The sequence below is a fragment of the Garra rufa genome, chromosome 19 (genome assembly GCF_049309525.1).
Source record: "Garra rufa chromosome 19, GarRuf1.0, whole genome shotgun sequence".
In the NCBI taxonomy this organism is placed as follows: domain Eukaryota; kingdom Metazoa; phylum Chordata; class Actinopteri; order Cypriniformes; family Cyprinidae; genus Garra; species Garra rufa.
Genome location: NC_133379.1, coordinates 6983202 through 7002470, shown reverse-complemented (window position 1 = coordinate 7002470; position 19269 = coordinate 6983202). Strand labels below are relative to the sequence as shown.

Here is a 19269-nt window from a genome sequence, read left to right as displayed (position 1 = left end):
GGATTAGGCCTAAAATACAAGTTTATATATACAATTTTTAGAAATATTCATTCAAAATATTCATTAATTTATGAGAAAGGTGTTTTTAAAATATTTTGCTTATAGCATCTACATTAAATCATCCATTTTGTAGATGTCTGAGAAATAAGTGTCAACTGTGTTACTCCCTCTAAAACCCTCTATAAGTCAGCAATGGTTTATTCCAAAGTCACATGTCCAACATCATGTGATGCATATTCCTTTTTTGGAGGGAAATTTGAAGACAGGGTGGCGAGTCATAACTTCTCCTCTTCAGTATTTTATCTATATTGTTGTCTGCACAGAGAGTAGATAAATTCACCGTCAACTGTTATTAACAGATTTTGGTGAACTTGCATCACACAGTATATTTTTAAATATGTAGAGAAAGAACATAAAAACATAAATTAATCAAGTTCATGTGCTAACTAGTCTAACTGCTAACTGTTTACACAAGGCCCTAAAATGGCCGAAATGTCAACTGTGTTACCCATCAGCTGTAACACAGTTGACGAGGATTAACACGGTTGACATTGTTGGAAATTAATTGTCAATTTATGCTCACTCTGAGTGCTGTTGATAAAAAACAAATTACTGTTACATCCCTAATTATAAAGCATTCAGAATTCCTCATGACTGACTTAAGGTGCGTTCACAACGGATGCGACTTGTGCGAATAAAACGCACTATTCGTGCATAGTTGAACGCTTGAACATTTCACAACAGACGTGAATTTGCATCATGGGAGGGGCTTCTGCCGCCTGGCCGCCAGTCTGTTCATTGCAAAATGGCTGACATGGATTTTGTTGAGAGAGTAGCTGCACTTTATTAGTCAGCGGGAAATTAGTTTGAAAATACGGCAATATGCCGGCTTTAGCTAACTTGTAGTCTCAATATGCATAATGAGTAAAGAACTTTTTTATAACTTACCAGTTTCTCCGACCTCTTCACTCACTTTCTTGCTTTTCCAAGCAAGATCCTTTTTATTCCTGTTTCGATAAAAAAGGATGTTGTATCGTACAACTCTTGGTGTCCGCACACAGCAATGATAATTTTCTCCTCCATCTTTGTTAAAAAAATTCAGCCTCCGCTCACTGATCACGTCACAACTAGAGCGAGCTCCTGATTGGTTACCGCGGCGCGGAAATTTCGCAAAAGTTCAGATTTTTCAACTCGCGCGAATAGCGCAGCAAACACTTGAAACGCTCAATGCGCGCCACTTCATTTGTGCATTTCGCACCGCAGGATGGCTATTCTGTCTTTGCATTGACTTAACATGTAAATCACTCGCGCTTGCCGCTTCATTCGCGTCCGGTGTGAACGCACCATTAAACCTATACAATAGGTTTGACATATTTAGTTCTGTTTATATCTATTACAGTGTTATGTAATGTTATTGTATTGTAAGTCCTTACAACTTGAAGTGTCATGATGCATTATAAAACTTAATTTACCTTTATAAAAATATAATTATAATAATTATAATAGACACTTGTAGTAGATTAACAACAAAGAACATTTTTTTTTAAGTTTTAACCATTTCACTGTTACATTTCATCACAATTATTTCAGTGTAATGTCAACCTAATATTTTTATACCTTAACTTTGATGAATTACTTGTACTTGCATTTGTTGAATAAAGTTATTATCCTAAGGAATGTTTTCTATTTTTCTTCTAATGTGTCCTGTCAACTGTGTTTCTCATGTCAACTGTGTTATTTTTCTGTCAACTGTGTTATGTGTTTTTTATGTCATAAATCTTTTAAATGTGAACTAAACCATCAGAAAAAAAGATGAGGATATGCCTGGACATAGATGTCTTTGGTAAGGATGCAGGGATCCTCAAATCTGGCCCACGAGATCCATTTTCCTGAAGAGTTTAGTTCTAACCCTAATCAAACACACCTGAGCATGCTAATCAAGGTCTTTAGGATCATTAGAGAATCACAAGCAGGTGAGTTTGATCAGGGTTGGAGCTAAACTCTGCAGCGCATTGGCCCTCCAGGGTAAGATTTGAGGAACCCTGATGTAGAATAACAGTAAATTCAGCATACGCTGGATTTATATGAAATAAAAATGTCATTACTCATAGTAGCATTCCGCAGAATGGCCATTATGAAGCACCAAATTCATATTTTCAAATCAGTTAGAGAGATAACTTCAAAAACCTTGGTGAATAGACTCAAAAACCTTCAAATAAATTTGTTTTCAGACATGTGGTACATCATTCATGTTTCATCTGAAACAGCATTTGTCCGTAACATAGTTGACAGAATACTGAACCAAATGTTAATTTTCATTAAAATATTTAAAAAGTCATTACAGCTTAAGCTTGCCAAATAATATATTTAGCCCATTAGGAGGATACATTATTCAACCACCTAGTTTATTTATTAAAAATGAACACTGATTTTCTGACTTCTTGGCTAACCTGAAATGTACCCCTAAATATAGAATGACCCATATATTATATAAACAAAAACTTTGGATGTGATTAATTGCGATTAATCGTTTGACAGCACTAAAATTAAGTTTACCTAATTTTTTTTTTTTTTTTGTACAGTTAGTATGAGGTATATCATAGTTATAATGAAGTATACCATTTTTGCATAGCTAAATTCCCCAAACAGAATTGTAGAAACGATTAGGGTATGTGTTTCCCATGATTACTAAAAGATATTATAATGCTAGCTTTGTCTGATGCAAATGTGGGTATACTGCTAAAAGATGACTGGATAGATGACCATTCAATCAACTATGAACAATGTCCTCTTTTTAGAGCTGTTTTACAGCAGACTTGCATTTTGCATTATTGTATAAAGCACTATATAAATAAAGGCTACTTGACTTGAACATACTTCTGTCCAGTTCTTTAGAATGTAAGTGTAATGATATAGCATTAATATTTGTCCTCACACACTCTTAAAAAGGATGTGTTAAAAACAACACAGCCTGTGTTGTTTCTTTACACACCTTTGTGTCTAGTTAAGGACAACACATTTTGTGTTAGTTTTAACTCAACTAGTGTGTTATTCCAGCTAACACAGAAAATGTGTTGATTTTTTCTACACACTATTGTGTTATAAATACACAATTTGTGTCAATTATGTGTTATTTTTTTACCAAATTTTTGTATGCAATAAAGACACTGCAAACTAATGTATAGTTTAAACACAATTTATTAAACCTGCTACTAACAATTACATAAAAACTCAAAAGGTTAAAAAAAGAGGTAAACAATCAATTCAGTCATTTCAACATATAATTGTTCCTTGAGTGAAAAGTTGTTAATGGTTTATAAAGTTTGTACTTTAAAAAAAAATGTGGTATTTGACAACCTCTTAAGCATTAATCGTTTTATTTACATATTTTTATCAGCACACAAGTGATGGTGAGGGTCGTGAGATGAAGTCTCTCGTTTGTCTCTGTCATGTCAGTAACTGCCACAAGCACTTCAGGAGTGTCTTCCAGTCAAAGCTGCAAGAGTAAAATAAAGATACTTTTGTTATTTATAGGCTACACATAGCGAATATTGTAAAATAGCGATAGCTAAAAAGGCAAGAAAAGCTTTAGCATTAGAGATTATGTTAGCGTCTTAGGGCAATTTGCACAATACATGTCACAACGAAGCTGTTCATTTTCAAAGAGAAAGACGCAACGAACGAATGCATTTTCTCATTAGCACTACAACGTGTCAATGATGAATTAAAAGCGATTCTGTTCACAATTAATCCGACAAAAGAAACTATAAAGCTTGTTAAAATAAGCTCCCACCGTCGTGATGTGCCGCAGACGCAGGCGCAGCTCGCATCGGCATTCGTGAGGCAATTTTACCACGTATACTATATGTGCAAATGCCCCTCGACCGTCTCCAAACGATCAGAAAAGACATTTTAAAAACGTATAATGGCAAATACAAACATTTCTTACCTTCACACATCGAAGTTATGTCCTGACGATGAAAACTTGCAGCACGAGGAAATTATCTTGTCTCAGTAGAATAACGGCTCATGAAGTGAGGCAAGCAGCAATGTGATTGGCTGATATTTAACACATATTGTGTTGGACACACTGTGTTGGATATTTTCTTTTTTCTTTTTCGTTTTTAACACACATTTAACACAAAGTAACACAAAATGTGCTAAAATAGACATAACACAAACAATGTGTAAAAAATTAACACATCCTTTTTGAGAGTGCAGGAATTACCAAAATAACCAAATCCATGCATTTGATTATAGTGTTGTCACAATCCAGGCGGGGTTGAGGAGTGGAAAATGATGAGGAGAACCGGAGTAGAAGAACGAATAAAGATTTATTAAATAAAACACAGTAACTAATACAAACAAAACAAAACCAGGAGTGTAAGGTGAGCACATGTACACAAGCAAACAGAGGTAACAGTTAGCATTGACGGACAAATGGGGAGTGCACACACAGATTCTAAAATACACTGAAACGGGGGCGTGGTCACTAACAAGATAACGAGGGGGAAATACAAATATGGGCAAGACTAGACTAAATGAGACAGAACTAAAGGGGAAGACAAGGACTAAACCATTAGAACTAGAAACATGGGGGAAAAACACTTGGGAAACAGAACCGAACAGGACAAGACACAGACATAATCCTGACATTACCCCCCTCCCCCGAAGGCGCATCCCGCGCCTAATAACATCCAAAGGGGAGGGAGGGTGGGCGCCCTGGAGACCGCTAGGAGGACACAGGGGACATAGAGGTGGTCTCCAGGGCGGATCAGGGATCTCAGGTGGCCATGGCGGGTCTGGGGGTTCAGGAAACCATGGCCGGGTAAACAGTCCAGTTGGCCATGGTGGATCTGGCGGCTCAGGCAGCCATGGCTGGGACAATAGTTCAGGAGGCCATGGCGGATCTGGAGGCTCAGGAAGCCATGGCCGGGACAATAGTTCAAGAGGCCATGGCGGATCTGGAGGCTCAGGAAGCCATGGCCGAGTAAACAGTCCAGGTGGCCATGGCCGGGTAAACAGTCCAGGTGGCCATGGTGGATCTGGCGGCTCAGGCAGCCATGGCCGGGACAATAGTTCAGGAGGCCATGGCGGATCTGGAGGCTCAGGCAGCCATGGCCGGGACAATAGTTCAGGAGGCCATGGCGGGTCTGGGGGTTCAGGAAACCATGGCCGGGTAAACAGTCCAGTTGGCCATGGTGGATCTGGCGGCTCAGGCAGCCATGGCCGGGACAATAGTTCAGGAGGCCATGGCGGATCTGGAGGCTCAGGAAGCCATGGCCGGGACAATAGTTCAAGGGGCCATGGCGGATCTGGAGGCTCAGGAAGCCATGGCCGAGTAAACAGTTCAGGTGGCCATGGCCGAGTAAACAGTTCAGGTGGCCATGGCCGAGTAAACAGTTCAGGTGGTCATGGCCGGGTAAACAGTCCAGGTGGCCATGGTGGATCTGGCGGCTCAGGCAGCCATGGCCGGGACAATAGTTCAGGAGGCCATGGCGGATCTGGAGGCTCAGGCAGCCATGGCCGGGACAATAGTTCAGGAGGCCATGGCGGGTCTGGGGGTTCAGGAAACCATGGCCGGGTAAACAGTCCAGTTGGCCATGGTGGATCTGGCGGCTCAGGCAGCCATGGCCGGGACAATAGTTCAGGAGGCCATGGCGGATCTGGAGGCTCAGGAAGCCATGGCCGGGACAATAGTTCAAGAGGCCATGGCGGATCTGGAGGCTCAGGAAGCCATGGCCGAGTAAACAGTTCAGGTGGCCATGGCCGAGTAAACAGTTCAGGTGGCCATGGCCGGGTAAACAGTCCAGGTGGCCATGGCCGGGTAAACAGTCCAGGTGGCCATGGCCGGGTAAACAGTCCAGGTGGCCATGGCCGATCAGGGGAGTAGCCCCCCCCCCAAATTTTCTTGGGGGAACCTAGGGTATGGTCCACACAGGAGAGCACAGAAGGGCGCGCAGGAGAGAGCTCCGGCTCAGGAGGACGCGCTGGAGACAGCTCCGGCTCTGGAGGGTGCGCATGAGAGAGCTCCGGCACTGGAGGGCGCGCAGGAGAGATCTCCGGCTCTGGAGGGCACGCTGGAGGCAGCGTTGGCTCTGGAGGGCGCTCTTGAGGAGCGGGCTCTGGACGGCGCTCTTGAGGAGCGGGCTCTGGAGGACTGTACGACCCCAGCGGAGACTCTGGCAGAGCAGGCTCTGGGCGAGCGGTCACTGAAGGATGCTCTGGCGGCGCAGTCACTGGAAGGCGCTCTGGCGGCGCATTCACTGGAGGTCTGGGCGGAGCCAGCGGAGACTCTGGAAGGCTGGGCGGAACCAGCGGAGTCTCTGGAAGGCTGGGCGGAACCAGCGGAGACTCTGGAAGGCTGGGCGGAACCAGCAGAGACTTCGACTTGGCGGTCGCCATCTTGGGTGCAGACTCAGGTTTGGTGTCCATCTTGGCCGGGGACTCAGGCTTGGCGGCCATCTTGGCCAGGAACTCAGGAATGGCGGTCATCTTGACCGGGAACTCAGGCTTGGCGGCCATCTTGGCCGGGAACTCAGGCTTGGCGGCCATCTTGGCCGGGAACTCAGGAACGACGGCCATCTTGACCGGGAACTCAGGTTTGGCGGCCATCTTGGCCGAGGGTTCAGGAACGACAGCCATCTTGACCGGGAACTCAGCAACGGCGGCCATCTTGACCGGGAACTCAGGTTTGGCGGCCATCTTGGCCGAGGGTTCAGGAACGACGGCCATCTTGGCCGGGAACTTAGGCTTGGCGGCCATCTTGGCCGAGGATTCAGGAACGGCGGCCATCTTGGCCGGGAACTCAGTCTTGGCTGCCATCTTGGCCGGGAACTCAGGCTTGGTGGCCATCTTGGCCGAGGACTCAGGAGCGGCGGCCATCTTGCGGGCAGACTCCTGTGTGGCAGCCATTTTGCGTGCAGACTCATGCGTGGCAGCCATCTTGCGTGCAGACTCATGCGTGGCAGCCATCTTGCGTGCCGACTCCGGCGTGGCAGCCATCTTGTGAGCTGGCGTGGCAGCCATCTTGTGAGCTGGCGTGGCAGCCGGCAGATTAGAGCGCTGGGCGGAGGCCGGTAGATGAGAGCGCGGGGAGGAGGCCGGCCGCATCGGGCTGAGGACAGCAGCGGAGCTTTGGAGGACGACTGGGGATAGGAGACTGGGCTGGCGGTCCGATCCGTTGGAGCGGTATGTGGAGGTTCTCGGCTTATGGCAGACTGGCGCGATGTGCTGTGTCTGTGAGAGGACTGGAAGATGAGACCGACCAGAATTTGGAAATTCTTCGACTTCAAAATCAGATCCATTCAAATAGAGAATCAGGTTTATTAGCTCGATCAAGGGGAAATTACTAGAGGGAAGATCGCAACGAATGGTCTCATCATCCAGCCCCAAAACAAACACAGCACCAAGAGCAGCCTCGTGCCAGCCTACCTGATGGGAGAGCTCGATGAAATCCTCCACATATCGTTCCAACTCACGGCCACCTTGCCGCAGTCTCCTCAAAGCTGCCTCAGCCCGACTCATCTTCTGTTTTAGGTCCGTCAATCTGTCACAATCCAGGCGGGGTTGAGGAGTGGAAAATGATGAGGAGAACCGGAGTAGAAGAACGAATAAAGATTTATTAAATAAAACACAGTAACTAATACAAACAAAACAAAACCGGGAGTATAAGGTGAGCACATGTACACAAGCAAACAGAGGTAACAGTTAGCATTGACGGACAAATGGGGAGTGCACACACAGATTCTAAAATACACTGAAACGGGGGCGTGGTCACTAACAAGATAACGAGGGGGAAATACAAATATGGGCAAGACTAGACTAAATGAGACAGAACTAAAGGGGAAGACAAGGACTAAACCATTAGAGCTAGAAACATGGGGGAAAAACACTTGGGAAACAGAACCGAACAGGACAAGGCACAGACATAATCCTGACAAGTGTGGACTGGAGCCTGCTAACTTTTTCATTTTTGGCAGTGAATCGCACAGACTCTTGTGAGAAGTGAATCACAGTTTCAAGGCATGTGATTGGCTGTTTATTGCTGATGTCACACTTTCATGTGCACAAGCTCGACTAAACTCAGGATCAAAGCCTGATGCTAATGACATATTAAGTTGATGATCAGCATTGTGGTACCAACAAAGCCGAATTGGATTAGTTTAGTCAACTCTGAGTTTGTTCAGCCACCATCATGTTTTAAGCCCCTGGTTGCTTAATCATATAAATAAAATCTAGTGGCTTGGCTTATGTGTATTCAGGTTAGCAAAGCCCAGAATTATTTATGCCTTATCAGTGTCTGCTTGGGTGCCATACCCTTAGGTTAATTTAACTAATGACCTAAACAAGTTATGTGTGCCTGGCTCAAACTTACCTAGTTAGAAATGTGCACTAGAGTGTGTGTGCCTGTAACACAAGTTATGTGTGTTGCAAACTGCTAGATATGGAAAAAAATAACACCCAGCAACCACATAGTGGCATGCAGTATTCAGAAAAGCCAGTCAAAAGGTATGATTATGTTGAATGCAACACACAGCAAACCACATGCAAAAATGAATGTTCTAAATCATCTGCATCCGCCTCCAGATAAAAACTGTTGTGGATTTCCTCCCAAAGCTAATGAAATGATGTATTTACTGAAAAGTAAATTTAGCTTGTGGAAAATACCTTTTATCACATAAAACATGTTCTCACAAAATGCATATGATTACTCACCCTCAAGTTGTTCCAAACTCGTAAGACCTTTATTCTTCTTCGGATCACAATTAAAGATATTTTTGATGAAATCAAATCAAATGTGTTTGTTAAAATGTTCATACTCAAATCCAATACAGCTTGATTCAGCAGCTCTTGAATCCTGAGGCTGAATCAGGCCTTTCGGAGTTTCAGTTCTGTGTTAAAATTCTATAAAGGCACAAAGTTTCAGGAAGACAGACAAGCAATCACGCACACACACACACACACACACACACACACACACACACACACACACACACACACACACACACACACACACACACACATACACTTTTACTTCCTCAAAAAAACTCATTGTGCATGATTTATAAGCCTGTTTCCTCATGGGGACCTAAGAAATGTCCCTACAAGGTCAAAATCTACTGGTATTACTATCCTTGTGGGGACATTTGGTCCCCATAACGTGATGAATACCAGGTACACACACACACACACACACTCATACAAAATATGTATATTTTGCCCCTTAAGTATTCTTAAAGTTACAAAAGCATTTTTACATGTTTAGATTATTAATTGTTTCTCTGTAAGGCAATACAGGAATGAAAAATCTTATTCAAGAAAATTATTGATTGTATGACTGTTGGTAATGGTACAGTTTTTTACAGACGCTAGGACACATTTCTCAATACTTAGGTCACTTTTTCAAAACTCTTCACACAATTCTCCTAACCGACTTTCAGCTTGGCAAAGCAGTTCATTTCACATTTATAATGCACTACAACTACCAAAACACTTATTCAGGTCTCAGATAAACTCATTCTTCCAGAACACTAACAAAGGTTGACCGCCGACGAACACACTTTGTCACCCACAAAACAATGAGCTAAAAAACACTAATAACATGTAGCATTACACAGTGTTTTCTTGTGTAAAACAAGGACACATCTCTGTTTATAATTGCAATATATATTGTTTATAACTGCAATATATGTTACTGGAATGAATCAGACATGATGCAGAATTCGTCAATATTTTATGTTGTTTATTTATTTTTATTTTTTTTTGCACTAAGTAATTCCAAAATACAAGAATTTGTATACACACCGTCCACTGATACAGATACAATAGTAATGCTCAACTACTCGCATTTTTAGATATGAAATGTGTTTCAAAAAAAAATATTGCTTTTGAATTTTGCTGTCTTATTCAGTTTTGCATTATGTTATTGTTTTGAACATACGTTTAACAGTTTTGAAAACACTATGTAAGCACATGCAAAATGTCCTGTACATGCAGAGATTTTTGGCAGTTGTTGTGTCTGAGTGAGAAAAGAATTCATGAAATTTGAGAGATGTAGTCATTGAATGCATTTTGTTCCAAAGCAATGATAATTGATCCTCAGTTTAGCTCACATAGACTTCTGTTGTGCTCACTGTGTGAAGAGTTTTGCAAAAGTGACCTAAGTATTAAGAAATGTGTCCTAGCGTCTGTAAAAAACTGTAAATAATTATAACAATAAATAGAGGGATCAAAAGCACATTAAATGTTATTTTATGTTATCTTATCAGAAATAACTGATGCATGCTCATTGGGTGTGGGTTGTGGGTTTTTGGTTTTTGATCATCAGTACTGCATCCAGTGTTTGCACGCTTATAGAACTGTTTCATTCGTAGGTAGAAAACCAGCACATCACACATAATTTTCATGGAAGAACATTCAGAAAGCCATTGAAGAGCAAATAAAGGATGAAAACCTCTATACTTTCTATAAATTCAAGACATGAAGACAGCAGCAAAATGTAGTTGTGACTACATGCAACAGACAGGGAAGTGAGACACAATATGAAACAAACTACTTGATTTGCTTTTATGGCTATTTATTTATTTATTCATTTTTAAAGCCTGAATCTGTGACTGCATTTTTGAGATTTTCATTTAACCAAATGGATTTCACCAAGCAGAAAGGAAGTTTCATCAAGGCTAACTATTAAGAAATTTCACTTCTCAAATATGCAATTCCTGTAATAGCTTACTAATAAAAGGGAAATTAAACTTTTTTTGTAACTTGTAACTTTGTTTGTTGCTTAGAAAGCTTCATAATAAGGATTCATAATGACTTAATTAAACTAGGACATCTAAAATAAATAGTTGGCTTGTTGAAGCATGTATAAAGTTCACACCAAAGAATTACTGAACATTTGGGAGGAGTCATGTGCGCTTCTAGATCATTGAGGATATATCTGAAGCCTGTCAGTCGTTTCCAGGCAGTGACAGAGGAATCATCTTCACAAATCATTTTTCGGCATTACATTATTTGTATTTTTCTACCATACCATATTCATTTTGGTATTGGATTTCATATTGCTAAAAAATCGCAATAAAGGTTTGGGTCATGAAGCCAAGGTCACATCTACAAGGTTAACCGAAGTCTACGAGGACATGAAAGGTAACACACAGACTTAAACTGTTTTTTTGGACATGCTGGACGTTCATTTATACAAATGATCCATGTTACTAAAACTTTGATTATAAAATCTTTGATTTGCACGTGGGTTTGTACAAAGACTTAAGCTTCAGGCTCTTTATCAACATCTATAGTGGAAACTTAAAGTTCAAGAATAAAATAACAGCAGAAGATTTTAAATAAACCAAGCTTTTTCTTCTGTGTGAATGAATCTAATGGTTTGATGTGCAAAAATAATTTTTAGCATATAGGGAAGTGCCCTCAAAGGGCTGCCTTCAGGGTTTGATCCTGACAATGTATCAAGTCGAATTGACTGGCTGAAAATGCAAAATATATATCCATTATATATCGTCTAAAAATGTCAGTCTTCTTCTTTTTCTACATGACGTAGAAGACATGACGTAAACACGCAAAGACGTCGTATGAAATTGCCGCCATTTTACACATGCAGAGACAAAGGGCTAAGAGAGGCTAATTTACCGCTATAGCAGCTATAAACAAAGTAAATGTTAAATAAATGTGAATTTCAATGATAAGAGTTAGATACATCCACTTTTGAGATCCAAACACTGACACTGACTGATCGACAGCAGCTTTAGTTGGCAGTTTTCGCTATCTCCGTTGCTGAAGCCATGGTATGTGAAGCTTAACTCTATAACTTTTTATTGTAAATTCTATCGCAAAGTCTATAACTTATTACGACAACAAGCGTATATAGAGTGAGTATTCACACGGGGTTTTTATTTAAAAGCATAGCATGTATGAACTTGTGCCTAATGTGTTTTTATCAATGTTATATCTTACTTAAGTTAAACAAACATCTATAAATCATTGTTGGATGTGTCACCCTGAAGCTGGATTTGACAGGGCTCTCAAGTTTTGAAGACAGGCAAGAGTGACATCTCATTAATCCCCCCCACCACCCACCCCACCCGGGGGTGTGGAATGGGGGTGTTCCATTAATAATATTATTATTAGTGTTTTTGTTGTTAATATTAATAATTGCTCAGACTTGCAGAATAAAATATTTGACACATGACACTGACAATTTAACCAAATACAAAGTGTTTATTCAATTTTTGTGTGTGTATGAGTGCGAGTGTGTGTGTGTGTCCTTGTATTTATCACGTTATGGGGACCAAATGTCCCCATAAGGATAGGAATACCAGTAAATTTTGACCTTGTGGGGACATTTCTCAGGTCCCCATGAGGAAACAGGCTTATAAATCATGCACAATGAGTTTTTTTGATGAAGTAAAAGTGTGCACAATCTCCTGTGAGGGCTAGGTTTAGGTGTAGGGAAGGTGTAGGGTGATAGCAAATATCATTTGTACAGTATAAAAACCATTACGCCTATGGAATGTCCCCACAATTCACAAAAACAAACGTGTGTGTGTGTGTGTGTGTGTGAGAGAGAGAGATAGAGATTATGACTGGTGCTGTTTGTTGTAAGTGTTTGTTGCCTTTTACCTGACATCTTTGAAAGACAGATGCAATGATTAATGCGTCCATGGCCAGGATATAATTATAAAATATGACATGATTTTAAAAGTGACCTATAACATCAACTATGCAATACACTTGAATTAATTTAGTGCTAATAAAATTATTAAGCCTATTGGAGAGAGATACATTTATAATGTGACAATATGTCAGTCATCGTGTGATAACGAAAATATGACTAGGCCTAGACTAACGTTACTTGTTCTGAGCAGATGTTGTCAGTGAACAGGCTGTAAAACTGTTGGCTAAGTAACAGACACTCATGAAAAACTGATGTTGATTATCTGGGAAACCTTCTCTAACAGCAGTCAAGTTTTCATAATATTGTTTGTGTCAAACAAGTTGTGAATTTGCTGTAAGAGGAGATCATTACTTTGTGCTCAAAGTGATGCTCGGGGCTCCAGTGGTTTCCTCTGTGGGTGAACGAGGAAGATGGTGAACAATTTCAGGATGCTTTTTTTCATTGGTTGTTGCGTTAAATCTTACCCAGATACAATAGTGCTATTTTCTGATTGGCTATTGTGTAGCCTATTTGTTTTTTTTGATTGGCTGATAAGTGGCAGGCTCGACTAAGAACTCCAGGGGAGACGCGCTTGAATCCTGCCGGTTCCATAGCGAGAGTGGCGCGGCCAGAGAAATGTTGGGTGCTGCGGTATATTAAATATATTATAAATAGTTTTTTTCTGCGTGAGAAATACAATGTGTGGCGGGAGTGCGTGACAATAGACCGAAATGAGTGACTGTCACGCTCAATGCGTGACACTTGAGAGCCCTGCACAAACACATTTAGAGTAAGTAAATAATACCTGCAAGTACTCTGATAAATTATTAGTTGAACATTGCTCTTATCGGAGTGTCTTCCTAGTTTTAGGTTTCAGACTCCTTATAGCCACTTAAATGTTGAATAAAGTTTAGTTTGTATTTGCTCAAATTTTGTGAAATTCTGTGTAAGTGACTTTAAACAGTTTTATCGATTACTATTTTAAGGTTTCTGTCCACTATGTGGACAACCAAGAAGGGATTTCTGAAGACACATTTGAAGACGATAACATATTAATCAATCATCCTGTAAAGGTAATGAGAAGAGTGCTATGATCATGATAACTCTGAATTAATTATGATTCTTTACTAATGATTATGCATTTTCAGCTTTCAGTGCAATGCATGGAGAACCAGAGAGGCTTTCCTGGGCAAATTGTGTATGATGATGTGTCATACTCCATCCATCTCCAACCTCAGGATGAGCCAGATATTGATGATGAAGGCATTGTAGTCTACATAGAGGAAGATCAATAGCTATTCCTGCAACACCACTTTTGTTTGAAGTAATATGAAGAATTTGAAATGAAGTAATAAAGCAAGGGCGGTATTAATGTCCACTAAATTACAAGTTATAAATTAAGGTACAGTTCGTATTAAGTATATCATAGTTATAATGAAGTATGTCATTTTTGCATAACTAAATTCCCCAAACAGAATTGTATAAATGATTATGTGTTTCCCCTGATTACCAAAAGATATTATAATGCAAGCTTTGTCTGATGCAAATGTGGGTATACAGCTAAAAGATGACTGGATAGATGACCATTCAGTCAACTATGAACAATGTCCTCTTTTTAAAGCTGTTTTACAGCAGAATTGCAATCTGTTTTGTATATATTATATAAATAAAGGTTACTTGACTTGAACATACTTCTGTCCAGTTCTTTAGAATGTAAGTGTAATGCTATAGCATTAATATTTATAATCAGAGGAATTACCAAAATAAGCAAATCCATGCATTTAATTATACACTGTGTGCATAATTATTAGGCACATTGATATTGTGATATTGATATTGTGGTCATATTTTTTTCCAAGCACATTTGACCAATTCCAAACCACAGCGATCTTAATAACTACTAGTCATTTTGCATTTAATTATTTATAAGTGATATATAATTGTCCATGAAGGCTGGAAGTGAAAAACTCCTTATGTTAATTTTTCTTTTACAGATAAAATGAGCCAAAAAAGAGATTTACCTCAGACTGAAAAGTCAAAAACTTTTAAATGCCCATGAGAAGGATGCAATAGTAATGCAATACTAGAATTTGCAAAGTTGGTGGCATGTCCACCAGACAGAAAAACTGCATTGTCAGAAAAAACAGGCAGAGGAGAAAAGATGCATGTTAATTGCAAAACAATTAAGAAGTAATGTTAAGAATTAGATATGAAACATCAGGAACCATTTAGTCTACAACGCCACCATTTTCCAGAGTTTGCTTGGGTAAACAATCCTAAAAAATGAACCTCACTTAAAAAGAATAACATTGTGAAGCTTTGTGAAATACATAAAGACTGTTTTTTTAGGCTTTATAGACAGATCAGTTGAGAGTGACTCTTGAAGAACCAGCACCACATCCTTTTTTTAGCACTTGTAGCAGATTTTGAGATTGTGGATATCTCACAAGAAAATGTGGTGAGTTGTGAAGCGGCTGAAACACTTGGCTTAGTCATTTCGGCTTGATGCATTGCAACTAATCTAACTAAGAAAAATGCTGATGCAATAAAAACACAGAATACTATGGCAACTTTGCCGGGCAAATAATTGACCCAAATACAAAAGGCATTTTGTATGCATCCAGTTCATCGGACTGTAGTTCATCCAGTCCAACGTCAACCATGGCATTCAGAAAATAATAATAATAATAATAATAATAATAATAATAATAATAATAATAATAATAATAATAATAATAATAATAGTGAAACTACTAGAGGTTAAAAATGGATACTTCACCAAAGTCTACCAACCGAGTGGGTGAGTGCAATAGTAAGAGGTGTTCTAAATGGCAAGATAAGAATTTGCATAAATCTGAGTGATTTAACTAAGGCCATAATGTGAGAGCACTACCCGATGCACACCATTGAAGTAATCTCTGCAATTCCAAGCGCTAAAGTCTTCTCAGTCCTGGATGCAAAATCTGGGTTCTTGGAGATAGAACTGGACAAAGCATCATATGTGTTGACAACTTTCGACACATCCTTTTTGGCTTCCTTTTGGCTTTAAATGCACACCAGAGATTTTTCAGTTGAATTTTGTTTGCATTTTTCTGTTTAACACTGTAAAGCTGCTTTGACACAATATGTATTATATAAAGCACTATATAAATAATGGTGATTTGACATACTTCTAGAATGCCAATGTAATGCTAAAATATTAATATGTGTTCTGAAAGGAATTACCAAAATAAACAAATCCATACATTTAATTATAGTGTGGAACCTGCTAACTAAAAGCAATTGTAATTTAATTTAATTAACAAATCATGTCTCATAGCTATGACATGAGCTAATGAACAAACATGCCCATATGTGACCCTGGACAACAATACCAGTCATAGGGTAAATTGTCTGAAATTGAGATTTATACATATAGAACAATATTTGGCCAAAATACAACTATTTTATCTGGAATCTGAGAGTGCAAAAAAATCTAAATACTGAGAAAACTGCCTTTAAAGTTGTCTAAATAAAGTCCTTAGCAATGCATACTACTAATCCAAATTAAAGTTTTGATATATTTACAGTACAAAATTCACAAAATATCTTTATAGAACATGATCTTTACTTAATATTCAAACTATTTTTGGCATTAAAAAATCTATAATTGACTTCCGGTTGACATGTCTGGGGAGTAGCTGCGTTTCGCCCGCGCTCCCACAGTTTTCTTTATAAAACTTATTTTTTGTGGCCCATCAGCTATTTACTAAACTAGTATATTAGTCGGTCTACTACTGGGAAACGTTCTGGGTGATAATGGCTTCGAAATCTAAATACAACACCAGGAAAGACGAAGTTAAAAAAGACGAAGCACAGGCTAGCGGGAGCTTAGCCGACATTGCTACTTTGACGACGCTACTAGAAGAACACAGAGCGGCACTATCTTCCGAATTCAAATCGGCGTTTTCCACCTTGGAAGCGAAGCTGGACACACTACACACAACTGTGAACGACCACGAACAGCGACTTCTCTCACTTGAAGCAAATGCAGACGCCAGCGGTGTGAGTGTCGGAACACTGGAGTCGAAGTACACAACTTTAGCTGACCAGCACGCTAAAATCAAAGCCAAAGTTTTGGATTTAGAAGGAAGGAGCCGGAGAAACAACATACGAATCTTTGGCCTGCCTGAGACGATTGAAGGTCCTCAACCATCCACTTTCTTTGCAGAGTTCTTAGTGGAAGTTTTCGGCGTGAGCCTCTTTGCCTCTCCTCCAGAGCTGGATCGTGCTCATCGCGCACTTACAGCGAAACCGAAACCGGGGGAGAGACCTAGATCTGTGATTATTCGCTTTCACAAGTTCCAGACCAAGGATTTGGTTATCCGCGAAGCCCGCAAGCTAAGAGGAAAGCTTCAATATCGTGGTACTCAAATATTCATCAATGAGGACTATAGTCCCGAAGTTCTGGAAATGCGCGCCGAATATCGAGCTGTGATGAAGGAACTATACACGCTGGGTCTGAGACCATCTCTACACTACCCATCCAAGCTTTTCATCACTACATCGGACGGTAAGAAGAAGCAGTTGTCGTCAGTTCAGGAGGCCAATGAGTTTCTTAAAGCCCATCGGCGGGAGATGACAGAAGCTACGTGAACAGTACTTATTCTTACTACTCGAGTATTCACTAACCTGATGCTGTGTTTTGGATCTGACGTATTAATCTGACATACAGTACTCTGGACACTTCAGATAATAGCAAATTATGCTATATGAGGTTGGTGAACTATTATCGTTTAATTTATACAAATGTTTCAAGGCGCGTATTTCTGTTCATATGTCTCATTTGTTTACGCCTGTACTTTTATAAGCTAAGGGATGTCTGTGAAACGTCTCACTTGGCACTGATTTTTTTTCCCCTCACCCATCTTACCTCTGGGTGATCTTAAGACTGACAAGATTGTGACTATATATACTTTCTAGAAGTGTTGTGTAGACCGATACATTTTATATGTGATGTTGCTTTTGTTACTGATCGTTTGTTCTTGAGCAGTTGTTGCTCTTCATTTATGGGCTAAACTACATAGTTTTGTGGAGCTGGGGTCCTTTCTGCAATCTCATTAAGGGGTTGATGTGTAGCAGGTTCTCTGCTTGGTTTTGTATTGATAAGTTAGGAATGGGTTCTAGGATTTGGATATGGGCCTTTGTTCCTTTTTCTTTGTTTATGTTTTTTTTCAACCTTGACTTTTTGTTTTTTATCTTCTTTTTGAAGTATATCTTTTCTCTTTTATCTTTTTGTACTTTGCTCAGATATAAAACTGTCTCATGGCAGATAGATAATGGCTAAGACTAAAGAGAGTTCCAGCACCCGTTTTATATCATGGAATGTTAAAGGGGTGAATAACAATGTCAAAATGAGCCGTGTTTTGTCTCATCTTCAACACCTTAGGGGTGATGTTTTTTTTCTCCAAGAGACCCATCTTAAGACAAGTGATATCCAACGGCTTAAAAGAGCATGGGTGGGCCATTTGTATCACTCAAAGTTTAGTGCACGAGCAAGAGGTGCCGCTATTCTTATTCACAGAAGTGTCCCTTTTGAGTTGGAAGATGTTTTATCTGATGCCAATGGGCGCTATGTCATAATTACTGGCAAACTTAGAGATGTGTCTGTCATTATGGCAAGTATTTATGCTCCTAATTGGGATGATGATAGATTTATATCAATTTTTTTTTCATCCATTCCTGATATTGAGAATAGACATATTATTTTAGGGGGTGACTTTAACTTTGTTCAGGACACTGTTTTAGATAGATCCTCAAGTAAACCATGTTCATTAACAAATTCTGCCAAAACTCTAAATACCTTTGCGCAACGATTGGGGCTATCTGATCCTTGGAAATCAAAATTTTCCACTAATAAGGCCTACTCATTTTTCTCCAGTGTTCATCATTCGTATTCGCGAATAGATTTTTTCTTAGTAGACAACAGACTTCTCTCAAACCTATCGAGCTGTGAATATCACAGCTTTGTTATTTCAGATCACGCTCCCACTTCTGTTGATATAAATTTTTCCCAGTTCGCATCTTATTCTAAGCAGTGGCGCTTCCCCTCTCTGTCTTTGGCTAGAGAGGAATTTAAACAATTTTTGACGGAACAAATTGCCCTGTTTTTTGAAGTTAATGATATGCCAGGTATTAGTAGAGGGACCCTTTGGGAAACGTTCAAAGCATACTTAAGAGGCATGATCATTTCTTATATTTCTAGTACGAATAAAGCAAATAGGCTGAGATTAGATGCAATATTGAAGGATCTACAAAACTTAGATCACCAGTATGCTGCTGATCCAAATAAAGATCTGTATAAAGAGCGTCTTCGTCTACAAACTGAATTTGATCTTCTGACCACAAATAATGCAGAAGTGCAGCTGCTTAAATCTAGGCAACGATTTTTTGAAATGGGCGATAAGGCAGGTAAATTATTAGCTCATCAAGCTAGAGTATCAGCAACATCAAGGCTGATTACAGGAATAAGATCACCACAAGGAGATGTTTTCCATGATGCAAATAAAATTAATAGCATTTTCTCAGAGTTTTATTCAGATCTTTACACTTCTGAACTT

General features: G+C 39.8%; 1 long non-coding RNA gene across 1 annotated transcript; it reads left to right on the top strand.

Moving 5' to 3' along the window:
- The first annotated feature begins 10979 nt into the window (after positions 1-10979).
- LOC141293077 (uncharacterized) lies at positions 10980-14346 on the top strand. Its single transcript, XR_012340632.1, has 3 exons — positions 10980-11148; positions 13657-13743; positions 13819-14346. It is a non-coding gene; the product is annotated as an uncharacterized lncRNA (long non-coding RNA).
- Positions 14347-19269: the final 4923 nt, after the last annotated feature.